The sequence below is a fragment of the Dendrobates tinctorius genome, unplaced genomic scaffold (assembly GCF_039654945.1).
Source record: "Dendrobates tinctorius isolate UK_male_01 unplaced genomic scaffold, ASM3965494v1 ptg000046l, whole genome shotgun sequence".
Taxonomy (NCBI): domain Eukaryota; kingdom Metazoa; phylum Chordata; class Amphibia; order Anura; family Dendrobatidae; genus Dendrobates; species Dendrobates tinctorius.
This window is the reverse complement of record NW_027361714.1, coordinates 9,053,026-9,066,682: the sequence shown is the minus strand read 5'-3', so window position 1 is coordinate 9,066,682 and position 13,657 is coordinate 9,053,026.

Below are 13,657 nucleotides of genomic sequence, written 5' to 3'. Positions count from 1 at the left end.
TCTGGTTTACCTCTGGCTTCTGGTGAGGGTGGTGGAACTGGATGTGTTGACAGAGGAGTCGTGAGTTCTCCATCTGAGCTCCCTCTAGTGGTAACAGTAGGTAATGAAACTGATCTAAATGGCAGAGATCTGGCACCTGTGGAGGAGGACTGTGAGTGGACATCAGGAGTATCTGACTGGATTTAAGACAGCCGACTCCCTAATTCTGTGCTGGTTATTTTCCTGTCCTGAGGTTCTGGTTTCCAGTTCTGTTCCTGCCATCTCAAGCTAAGTGTGCTCTGCTATTTTTTCACATGAGATTTGGTCTGGTTTTCTCAGTTTTTGTTGTCAGCCAGCCCCTGCTGGGGCTATGCTGAATTTCCATTCTTATGTCTCTGTTTATGCCAGTTTGCTTTTTGTCCCTGATCAGATTGGACTCTTTTTGCTCTGTCTTCAGAATATACCAGAGTGCTGATATAGGGAATTGAATTCTAGTGACTTCAGGGTTTTTGTTATCAGAAAGTGTTGGAAATTTTTTGGCAGGGTTTTGTGCATGATTGCAGACAGCATCTTTCCTTTCCTGTCCTTTCTAGTTAGTGTGGGCCCCATCGTTTGCTCAGCCTATTTTTCTATCTGTGTTTGAGTTTTTATCTTGTCTCACCGACAATACATGTTGGGGGCTGTCTATTGCTTTGGGGTCTGCTCTGGGGCAGTTTAGATTTCCCCTTTTCTTACTTTAGGTTTTTTTAGTTCTCCGGCTGTGACGAGGCGTCTAGGATCATCGTAGGTACGCTCCACGGCTACTTCTAGTTGTGTGGATAGGATCAGGGGTCTGCAATCCATGTAGTTACCAACATCTTTGGTTTTCTGTGGCTTAGCTTGTTTTTGTTTTTCCTCCTCGGTGACTCATTCATAACAGTGTAGATCTGGAAAAATAGACAAACTCCTTGGCTTTTTCTTCCAGAGTTACACTCAGATAGCTTCTATTTGTCCATAATACCAGCCAGTACACGATAGTGTGTGAGGAGCGTACACCGCTACACGGTGTCTGTATGGAAAATTGTCAAGCTCCGTGTATTTGTATACTGACTGACACGCTGTCTCTGTCTAGTTTTGACCGTTATCAAGCAGCAGATATACGAAACTGTTTGAAAAACGGACACGACTCTAAGGTGTAGATCTGGAAAAACAAACAAAATCCTTGGCTATTTCTTCCAGAGTCACACCCAGATAGCTTCTATTTGTCCGTGATACCAGCCGGTACATGGTAGTGTGTGAGGAGCAAACACCGCTAGACGGTGTGTGTATGTAAAATTGTCAAGCTCCGTGTATTTGTATACGGACTGACACACGCTGTCTCTGTCTAGTTTTGACCGCTATCAAACAGCAGATATACGAAACTGTTTGAAAAACGGACACGACTCTAAGGTGTAGGTCTGGAAAAAATGAAAAACTCCTCGGCTTTTTCTTCCAGAGTCACACCCAGATAGCTTCTATTTGTCCGTGATACCAGCCGGTACACGGTAGTGAGTGAGGAGCATACACCGCTAGACAGTGTGTGAAAAAATGAACGCTCATTAACTCACCAGGACAAAATAATAAAATTTGGAGTGCTTCGAAAAAAGCAGTTTGAACAGCAGTGTGCACACAGCAATGCACCTAGCAGGTAGCCTTAAAAGGCAGCCTAATCACCACCAGTGCTGCTGCACACAGCAAATATCCTCCCCTTTCACTGCACACTAACGACAGTGAAAAGGCTATCAGCAGAACAGTTTTTTTTTCTTCTTCCCTGCCTAACGCTCTCCCTGTTCAGAATCAGCAGCAGCACCTCTCCCTATTGTAAGATCGGCAGAAGTAAGATGGCGGTCGGCGTTCACAGCCTTTTATACCCACTGTGACGCCACACAAAGCCAGCCAATCACTTCAATGCCCTTCTCTAAGATGGTGCTGGCCGCTGCACATGTCATCGCGTTGCCCACAGTGTGCGTCCTCCATCATTGGGTTAGAAAAGGCGCTGAAAGCATCATTTGAAACGCGGCTTTGGTGCGCTGATCGGCGACCTCACGCTAGGGTCGGGTTTCGATCGGTGAAACCCGACTTTGGCGAAAGTCGGCGATTTTTGAATCTGACCGACCTGTTTCGCTCAACTCTATTAAAGACTAATTTAAGGGTAGTTTAAGTCCCCCATAAGGATTAGTTCTCCCTGATTTGCTGCCTCATCTATTTGTGTTTTGAAAATGTTTTCTACCATTTCCATTATATTTGGAGGCTTATGATAACTAGAGATGAGCGACTTTGCCTTTTTTCGGGTCGAGTCGGGTTTCACGAAACCCGACTTTCGCAAAAGTAGGGTCGAACGAAATCGGCCGATTATTGTGAAAAGTCGAAGTCAGACTGAAACACGAAACCCAATGTAAGTCAAAGGGGAAGAAAAGTCGGCAGTGAGTGGAGGACAGGAAACACACATAGAGTGCCCATTTTAATGGCAAAAACATCAATTCTTATTCCTTAAGCTTGTCAACCTTAATTTACTTTATAATAACAGTTAGGCTAAAGTTGTGTGGGTAGTGCTGGCTCCAGATTTTCGTGGGCCCAGGGCCAAAGAGTGTCACTGGGCTCTTTTAACACATGACACAATTCATGATCCTTTGATACGGCAGAGAAATAGCGGTACAGTACAATTAAAAATACTTCAATTCTTACATCACATGACTGATATCCATTTTAAATTCTCCAATAGCTCCAAAAGCAGACAGTATATTCCTCCATACAGTATTATGGCCACCGCATAGTGCGCTATACAGAGTAATGAGGCCCATATATTTCTCCATACAGAATCATTGGTCCCATATAATGTTCGATACAGTATATGATGAGCTCCACATAATGCTACAGTATATGTTGTTTACCATGGATGAAGCTCCAGTGTCTTATGGGCCCAAATAATGCTCCATATATAATGGGCCCCATTTCTAATGCTCATGTGTATAATGGGCCCTGTAAATGCTCCTCCAGTGACTGATGTCCACCTTTGGAATGCTCCAGTGTATGGTGGGCCCCAGATATCATTCTCCAGAGTATCGTGCTCCCCAAAAATTGCTCCCAACCTTTAAAATAATTAAATAAGTCTCCTCGCTAAGGAATCCCTGTACTCTGGACTCCTCATCGTCCCGATCTTCCATCTCTCTGCACTTGGACTGTTTAGGCAGAGGGCGTACAGACGTGATGTCATCGCGCTCTTTGACAAGAATGTCACTGTCAGGAAAAGTGTTTGGTTTCCAGGGGCAGTATGGTTGCAAAGCTGAACCTTAAAGGAATGTCCAGAAGGGCACCACCAGGAGTGAAGCCTGAGGCTTATTTGGACTCAACACGGGCAACCTCAACCATGCCATGCACAGATTGCAAGCTTAATTCCGTTAACGAACGAGACTCAGGCGTGCCCCCGCAGTCCGCGTCCAGCTTACTAGAGGGACACGCGAGGATCTAGCACGCGAGATTGGCCAATAACAGGTCTGTCATGCTCTTACATGTCCGGGGCTGCACGCGTGCTACAATGAAAGGACCAGCGTGTATCGCTTACAGGTGCGGATAACACGCTGAACCCCGTTAGTGATGGGGATCTGGGATTACAATTCTTCCCCGCGAACAAGCATTTCCCAGTAAGTGCAGGTCAACCTTAAATCCAGAATTAGGCCTAAACGGCATTCCAGAAAGAATGTTAAAAAATTAAGTGTCCAAGCCACAGGTGCTGTAGCTTGCTTAACAGCTGGGCTCCTCTGCTGAGTAGCACACAGTTCTTACATAAACAGGCGGCATAGCTTGGTTCATGGGTGGCCAACTCTGCTGAGTAGCATACACAGTTACTAGGCCCAAAGTATTAAGTGGTGCTAATGCAGTCAAAAACTGGTTCTTTCATAAACAGGCGGCATAGCTCGGTTCACGGGTGGGCTCCTTTTCTGATTAGCAGACACAGTTACTAGGCCCAAAAGGATTTTCAGGACAATATGCGGTAAAAAATTATTAGAAACACACACAGTGTAGCTCCTTCACAGGTGTACTACACTGGTGGCTAACAGACACTGCTACTATGCCCTAAAACTGTCTATTATCATTGAAAACCATTATTAATGTGAAAAAAAAGATACGCTTTTGCTTAACGAAACGTTCTCGAACGGAAACTCGAACAGCGGATCTAACACCGCCCAAAACAGCTAGAATTTGAACTTGGCCAACAGTTCCACTCAAACACCACTCATCTGTAATCAGGAGGCAGACTCAGATGGTCTCAGGCACAGTATGGATTCTACAAGATTGCAGAAAGTTGAGAAAGGGTACAGTATCACCGGATATCAGGTATATATAGCATAGTTTAAACATTTAAAATATCCGTGTTTATTTCCGGAGTCCGACAAAGACACTCACAGCCTCAGTATGGATTAGACAAGAATCTAAAAAGTAGAAAAAATGAAATGTTTTTGAAGCGTACACCAGTATACACTGTTGGGGTATTTTTAAATCTTCATATATATTTCTGTCTCAGTAAGACAGTCCAGACTCTCCGCAAGAGGAAACGAGATGGATAAAAGTCCAGACATAAAGTCGAGTGATTGTAGAACTTTAGGAATTACTAATCACAGGAAAAACTCCCGGGAGAATTCTCAGAGGTGATGCAGACCCTCAATTACTTTGTGTGTGGAGACAGCAAAAACAGTTATTTGTGAAGAAAGTGTTGCTGTATCGCAGTACCATTGATCCCATCACCATTACTCATCTCCATCAAATTTTGATCACAGGGAGAGATGTAGACATGGTCCTCACTGCCTATCATGATCTGTCAGGTAATTTTGGAGTGCAAAGGACAGAAGCCACAGGCTGTAGGCGATTCTATTGGATTGGCATGAGAGGGCACATTTAAAAATGTGGGCAGGAATGTCACACGTCTGTGAGTAGGAAAACTGTGAAAGCTGATGATAAACCACCACTGCATCTCATTGTGAGTCGACGTCCATAAGAAATGGAAGCCATTGATCATCTGAAGCTAGAGCCCGGCCAAATGGACAGGGCATAGCTATGTCTTAACCATCATCTATCAGTTCACCAAATTTGTAGTGGCAATCCCAGGGAAGGATTTGACAGCCCAGACTACACAGCGGAGGAGCAGGGAGAGGTAAATACACTGTGTTCCAAATTATTATGCAAATTGGATTTAAGTGTCATAAAGATGTAATTTTTTGTTTTTCAAATAAACTCATAGATGGTATTGTGTATCAGGGCTCTTTGGATCACTGAAATCAATCTCAAACGCCTGTGATAATTAGTTTACCAGGTGAGCCCAATTAAAGGAAAACTACTTAAGAATGATGTTCCACATTATTAAGCAAGGCACAGGTTTCAAGGAATTTAAGAAAGAAAAAGGATCTCTCTGCTGCTGAAAAGCATCAAATAGTGCAATGCCTTGGTCAAGAGATGAAAACATTAGATATTTCCCAAAAATTTAAACGTGATCATCGTACTGTTAAGAGATTTGTGGCTGATTCTGAGCACAGACATGTTTGTGCTGATAAAGGCAGAATGAGGAAGGTTTCTGCCAGGCAAGTTCATCGGATTAAGAGAGCGGCTGCTAAAAAGCCATTACAAACCAGCAAACAGATATTTAAAGCTGCTAGTGCCTCTGGAGTCCCTCGAACCTCAAGGTGTAGGATCCTTCAAAGGCTTGCTGTGGTGCATAAACCTACTATTCAGCCACCCTTAAACAGTGTTCACAAGCAGAAATGGTTGCAGTGGGCCCAGACATACATGAAGACTAATTTTCATACAGTCTTGTTTACTGATGAGTGTCGAGCAACCCTGGAAGGTCCAGATGGATGGAGTAGTGGATGGTTGGTGGATGGCCACTAGGGTGACCGGATCTCATATGGGGGGGAAAAAATGTCAGAATCTTGTTCGTCTGGACCCCACAAAACGATTCCCCTTTCCAGATATTGAGAGAGCCAAAATTTGAGCTCGATCAAACGACGTTAACCCGTGCCGCTCGTCGCTCAAAGTTTGAAAAAATCCAAATTGAGGTATTTTAAGATATAGGTATTTTGCATAGTCTGTTAGACTATAAAGAATGTGACAACAACATTGCAGAAATAGCCCTGACCAAATTTTCGAACCATTTGTGGTATTTGAATGCAGAGTTGGTGGGATTATCGTTTTTTGATCCCACCATTACAGACAATGAAAAATTGTTAATGGCTAATAAATTGCTCAGTAGCACAGATGAACCATCAGAGCACGCTAACCTACATGAGTTGATAATTTTACATAGTTATCTAATCTATTCTAGAGCTTTTGTTAAAGTAGTTTTTGAAACGTCAGAATATAATGCTCGGCATTTGCTTACAACTTGCAGGACATATTGCTTTTGTTCTTCATCTTTTGTCAGAAGGTCATTAAAGTCGGTTACTTCCTACCTCTTTTAATTTTTCTTTCCTATCTTTTGGATTTACAACCCTAGCGTGCTCTGATGGTTCATCTGTGCTACTGAGCAATTTATTCCAAGTTCAATGGATGCAAGAATTGTGAAGGTGACATCACAGAAGGGTTCCTATGTTAACATATAACTTGGCCTGTTAGGATGTTTTATATCCTAGTTATATCCGAGTTAAATAGCTTTTTTGTTCAGTGAATGTGACCTCCTAATGCTGCAAATTCCACAAATGAGCATTTTCAGTTCTTTAAAACATATCAAATGTTTAGAAATTCTACTGTGCCTAATAATTTGGAACAGTGCAATTTGAGTTTTTATTCATTTTGGAGATTATAATGTTATCATTGGGAGGTTTTGTCAATAAAATTCGATGTATACTCTAACAGGTGATGACTTTTATTAGACTGACTGTCATTTGTACCGACTATTTAGGAAAATCATAGAAAAATATCATTTGCATAATAATTTGGAACACAGTGTATTGCAAATGCTCGGGCCCTGTCAAAGCAAGGGGGGCCCACTCGTGGCGTCGGTACTGGCACTGGGCTCCTCATAGTACACCAGTGTGTCTGATGGCGGGTGTGCACCCCCACCATCAGAGACACTTGATTGCACTATGAGGGACCCTGTGCCAGTGCCGGCGCCCAAGAGTTGGCCCACCCACCTGTCCAGGGCAATGGCACTCGCATGGTTGCGTGCGCCAGGTGGTGACCCCGGCCATGGGGGGGAGGCAGCCCAGTTAGGGAGGTTTAAAAAATGACATATGTTGATGTTGGACATTCAGCACCTGCAAATGGAGGAATTGGAGAAGTCCGAGGAAGAGGAGGACAAAAGCGAGCCATTTTTCTGGCAACCTATGTGTCATCAGGGGAAGGTGGGACAAAATCCTTTGAAACCCATGCATGGTTCATTTTAATGAAGGTTAGATCATCAACATTTTGGGTCGACAAACGGGTCCATTTTTCTGTCAGGATTGAGCCAGCAGCACTGAAGACTCTTTCCGATAGCACACTAGCAGCAGGGCAAGTGAGCTCCTGTAAGGCATATTGTGCCAATTCATGCCAGGTAGTTTAGAGGCCCAATAGTCAAAGGGGAATGACCTGTGAGGGAGAACATCGATATGGGACGAGAAGTAGTTTGTAACCATAGTTGATAACTGCTGTCTCCTGTCACTTTCAATCGATGCAGTATTACCAGTCGTGTGAGCTGGACTTGAAAAATCAGTCCACAACATGGTCATGAAACCCCTGTCTCCAACGCCATTTCTGATGTGTGCACCACGAACACCTCTTCCATGTTGCCCCCTACGGCTCGTTGGAGAACCACCACCGCTGCTGTGTGCTGGGAATGCCTCAAACAAACGGTTTACCAGAGTTGCTTGTTTGTTAGCCAATATTAGGTCAAGGTTCTCCTGTGGCATGATGTTTTGGAATTTGCCTTTATAGCGTGGATCCAGGATGCTGGCAAACCAGTAGTCGTCATCATTCATCATTTTGGCAATGCGGGGGTCCCTTTTTTAGGATCTGCAAGGCATAATCTGACATGTGGGCCAATGTTTCAGGTGTCAATGATGCACTGCGAGTGCTGGGTGGAGGAGCACTTTCTGGCAAATCCACATCCCTCCAGTCACGCACAAACCCTGTACCTGACCTTGCCATGCCAACTTTTTCTCTTGCCCCACAAGAAGCATCCTCCTCCCCTAAATACTCATCCCCATCATCATCATCATCCTCCTCCTCCTCTTCCTCCACCTCGTCCAGGAGAGGTCCCGGAGCAGACAATGGCTGACTGTCATCAAGGCTTCCCTCCTCCTCTTCCTCCTCCTCCTCGGCTGCAGACGCCTGTTCCTTAATGTGCATCAAAGTTTGCATGAGCAGACGCATAAGTGGGATGCTCATGCTTATGATGGCGTCGTCTGTGCTTATCAGTCATGTGCATTCCTCAAAACACTGAAGGACTTTACAGAGGTCTTTCAGCTTCGACCACTGCACACCCGACAACTCAATGTCTGCCCTCAAAGTGCCTGGCCGTGTATCCTCCCACAAATGCATTACAGCCTGCCTCTGTTCGTACAGCCTCTCAACCATGTGCAGGGTGGAGTTCCACCTTGGTGCAACGTCGATAATTAGGCGGTGCTTGGATAGTTGGAGCAATCGCTGCAGCTTCTGCATACGACTGGAGTGTACGGGCGACCGGCGGATGTGCGAGCACAGTCTTCAGACCTTCTGGAGCAGGCCTGTTAACTCCGGATAATTATTGAGGAAGCACTGCACCACCAGGTTCAAGGTGTGAGCCAGGCAAGGTATGTGTCAGAGTTTTGAAAGGGCTATGGCTGCCACAAAATTCCGGCCGTTATCACTAACTACCTTGCCTGCTTCAAGATGCAGACTGCCCAGCCATGACTCTGTTTGTCGCTGCAAGTAGTTGGCCAGTACATCCGCGGTGTGTCTGTTGTTGCCCAAACACATCATCTTCAACACAGCCTGCTGACGCTTACCACTAGCTGTTCGATAGTGGGACACCTCGTGTGCAACACTGGCAGCTGCGGATGGAGTGCTCGTGTGACTGCGCTCTGTGGATGAGCTTTCACTTCTGGAGGAGGGTCGAATGCCTACAGCCAACTGTTTCCTATATCGTGGGCTAGGCAGCACTGTCCCAATGCCACTGTCCCCTGTGGACCCTGCATCCACCACATTAACCCAGTGCGCAGTGATGGACACGTAATGGCCCTGGCCATGTCTACTGGACCAGGCATCTGTTGTGAGGTGCACCTTTCCACTCACTGATTGCTTGAGTGCATGGACACTGGGGTCTTTCACATGAAGGTGGAGGGCTGGGATGGCTTTGCGAGAAAAGAAATGCTGACTGGGTAGGTCATAGTGTGGTACTGCGTAGGCCATGAGTTCGCGGAAAGCTTCACTTTCAACCAACCGGGAGGGCATCATCTCTAAAGAGATTAGTTTGGCAATGTGGGCGTTCAAAGCCAGTGTACATGGATGAGAGGATGAGTACTTTCTTGTCCTACTCATAGTCTCTGGTAGGGTGAGCTGGACTTGAGAGCTGCATATGGTGGAACTAGCGGTGGACATGGTGGACTGAGAGAAGGTTGATGATGGTGATGGAGTTGGTGTTCTTTCTGATGGCGTAGATTCAGTCTTTCGTAGCAATAACATTGTGATTCCCTGACTGCTTTGGCCTTGCGACGACACCTCAACATTTGCTGCTGGTGGTGTGTTAACCGGTGGGCTTACAGTGGGGGAAACGATGTAGCGTTGCTGACTACCTTCATTGGGAGCAGTTGCACATGTGGTTCGTGAGGTTTGGTACTCCGTCCACGCTTGCAAGTGCATGGTGGTTAAATGTCTAAGCATGCAACTGGTATTCAAATTTTCTCTGATTTTTCCCTCGGCTAAAGGTCTTTGCGCACTTCTTACAGATAACCTTTGCCTGATCATTAGGATTTTGTTCAAAAAAGTGCCACACTACACTCTTCCTACTATGGAAGACATTTTGAGGCCTTGCACGCTGTGCTAATTTGACCATCTGGCCTAGCTGTCCTGCAACCAATGCTTTTATTTTTTGAAAGTTCAGAAGAGGAAGCGATAGAGCTGGAGGCTGTGTCAGCAATGTAAGCCAAAACTTGTTCCTGAAGCTCCGGCTTTAAAAGCGGTTTACCTACTCCCAGAAAAGGAGGGAGCATTCGAGGCCTTGTGGAGCCAGACGATGACGCAGGCTCAACACCTCCTGCATTAGGTACTATTGTGCTTTTGCCACTACCAGCAGATCCACCACCACCACCAACACCATCAGTACCAGCTGGCAACCCCCGCCCACTTCCACTGCCTCTTCCAACACACTTCCTCATTTTTGGGAAAATGTACCCAAAATACCACCAGCAATATGGTACTGTAAAACAAGGTACAAGGTGTATATAGGACTGGGGAGAATTTGAATCTCCCTACAGACTTGAGGGACACTGAACTATTATCTCAGGCCCAGTGTAGATTACACCTCAATATAAAAGGCTGAAATTGGATGGTGTATAAAATGTCTATATAGGACTGGGGAGAATTTGAATCTCCCTACAGACTTGAGGACACTGAACTATTATCTCAGGCCCAGTGTAGATTACACCTCAATATAACAGGCTGAAATTGGATGGTGTATAAAATGTCTATATAGGACTGGGGAGAATTCGAATCTCCCTAGAGATTTTAGCAAGCTGACAATTATGCTCTCAGTCCCAAGTATGGCAGCAGGCAGCCTAATAAGCAGGACTGCTGCACACAAAAGTGTGGAAAAATGAACGCTTGGTAACTGGGCAAAAAAGAGGATGAAAAGTATTTTTGCTTTTAAAAAAGCAGTTTGCACAGCAGTGTGAAAACAGCAATGCAGCTATCAAGGAGCCTTATAAGGCAGCCTAATAACCAACAGAGCTGAATGCACCAAAATATAGCCTCCCCTTGCACTGCACACTAACTGGTGGGTTGTACAGGAAAAATCGCTAGCAGCAGAAGCAGTTTTTTGTATCTTCTTCCCTGCCTAAAGCTCTCCCTACAGAATCAGCAGCAGCAGCAGCTCTCTCTATTCTGATATCAGCAGAAGTAAGATGGCGGTCGGCGTGCACGCCCATTTATAGCCCCTGTGACGCCACACAAAGCAAGACAATCACTTGCATGCCCTTCTCAAAGATGGTGGTGACCACTGCCTATGTCATCGCGTTGCCCACAGTGTGCGTCCTCCATCATTGGCTGAAAAAGGGCGCTGGAAGCATCTTTTGAAACGCGACTTTGGCACCATGGTCGCCGACCTCACGCTATGGTCGGGTTTCGTTTCATGAAACCTGACTTTTGCGAAAGTCAGCGACTTTTGAAATTTACTGACCCGTTTCGCTCAACTCTAATGATAACCCCTTATCAGTATTTTTTCAATCTCTCTCCCTGTTGGCAGTGGATTATTCAGGTTACTCTCCAACCATGTGACATCAGAGCTTCTTTATTCAGGAACAATCAGGAACAATATATGATATGCTTAATAGATCAGGAATAAATAATTTGTGTGTCTCTGTGCAGGATCTGCAGTAGGCTGCTCCTCTCAAACACAGACACAGGAAAAAACAGGAAATACAGTCACATGCTATCCCTGTGTGAGCCTCTTGGAGTTTTTTTGTGTTCTAACTTTAAGAACAGCATACAAATCTAGCAACTAAACACTCACAGACAGGAATGGAGTTGTTGCACCTAACATATTCCAACACTCCCCTTATCTCCACCCACAGGGACTCTACGCTTTCATTATCCTCACATATATTAACCTGTAAGATGAGTTTTAGGGACAATTTTAAATAAAAACAAACTCCTCCCCTTGCTCATTTGTACGACCATTCCTGAACAGACTTGTAAATAAGCAGCCCAGTCATAGTTCTCATCCAGCCATGTCTCTGATATCCCTCACTATATCATAATTTTCTTTTAACAATATTCATTGTAATTCCTCCATTTTGTTGGTGAGGTTTCTGGCATTAGTGCACTTTATGTATTTCTCTGTTCCTCAATTCCTGCGCTTACCCTATTGACTATCCTAATCCCATCCTCCATGCCACCCCCAATTTTATTATTACAGTGGCAGTAAGTGCCCACCCCAGCCGCTAGTTTAAACACTTGGTCAACCTTCTAGCTATTGTTTCAGCTCATCCTTAGTGTAGAACCTGTAGCCGACAAAGAAGCCACTTCTACAGAAACTCTAAATCCTCCATGATAAACCAATTCTTGAGCTCCTTATGCACCTCTTTTACTTCTCGCTGCCTCTCTGGCATGGCACATGGTACAGGCAGTATTTTAGAAAATACTACCTTTGAGGTCCTTGCTTTAAGCTTATAGCCAAATTCCCTGAAATCATCTTTAAAGACCTTCCACCTACCTCTAACATTATCATTGGTGCCGATGTACACCATGACTGTCAGGTCCTCACCAGCCCCTCCCAGTAATCTGTCAAATCAATCAGCAATGTGCTGAACTGGAGTGCCAAGAAGAGAACACAAAATTTGGTGATCCCTGTCTTTTTGACAGATTTGCCTATCTGTTGCCCTAAAAATGGAGTCCCCCACTACCAGTATCTGTCTGGTCTGCCCGGCACTCCTATTCTCTTACTGGAGCAGACACTCCCCAGGCTTTCAGAGGATGTGTCTTGTTGCAGTAGTGCTAGCCCTGTATTGACACACCCTCATCTGCCAACTTAGCAAACTGGGTGTGCCAGATCAGGACTAGCCTATCTGATACTCTTCCCTCTACCCTGCCTTCTATCTGACACACAGGTGGCTGCCTTATGGTCCTTAAGCTCCATAATACGGTGGCTCAGTGGTTAGCGCTGCAGCCTTGCAGCGCTGGGGTCCTGGGTTCGAATCCCACCAAGGACAACATCTGCAAGGAGTTTGTATGTTCTCCCCGTGTTTGCGTGGGTTTCCTCCGGGCACTCCGGTTTCCTCCCACATTCTAAAGACATACTAATAGGGAATTTAGATTGTGAGCCCCATCGGGGACAGTGATGATGATGTGTGCAAAATGTAAAGCGCTGCGGAATATGTTAGCGCTATATAAAAATAAAGATTATTATTATAATACGATACTCCCACACATCGACCCCATCGAGCACCTGCTCAGTGAGCAGCAATCTCCTTTCTATATTGTCAATGCATCTCAGTGTTGCCTGCTGTTTACTTAGATTTAGTACTTAGGCTTCCAAATATACAACATGCTCGCATCTCACAAACCAGTATGCACCATCAAAGGATTGCTTACATGCGACAAGATGTACACTGGATGGCATTGTCAATCATGGAGCACTAATTACTAATGGAGATTTCACAAGACAGAAATATATAAGCAAGTAAAAAAAATAGTGAATTGATAAAAGTTACTGCCTTATAAGGTACTGTCACACTTAGCGAAGCACCAGCGATCCCGACCAGCAATATGACGCGGTCAGGATCGCTGGTGCATCGCTAAGTGGTCGCTAGTGAGCTGCCACACAGGCAGATCTCACCAGCGACATCGCAGGGGATGGGGGTCGCTACTTACCTTTCAGACGTGACGATCCTGACGTCCTCCCGCCCGTGTCCGCTCGTCGGCGCCACAGGAAGCCCAGCAGGAAGCTGATGACAAGAAACGGCCCAGGACGTTCTCGCGCGATTAGCGATAACCAGCG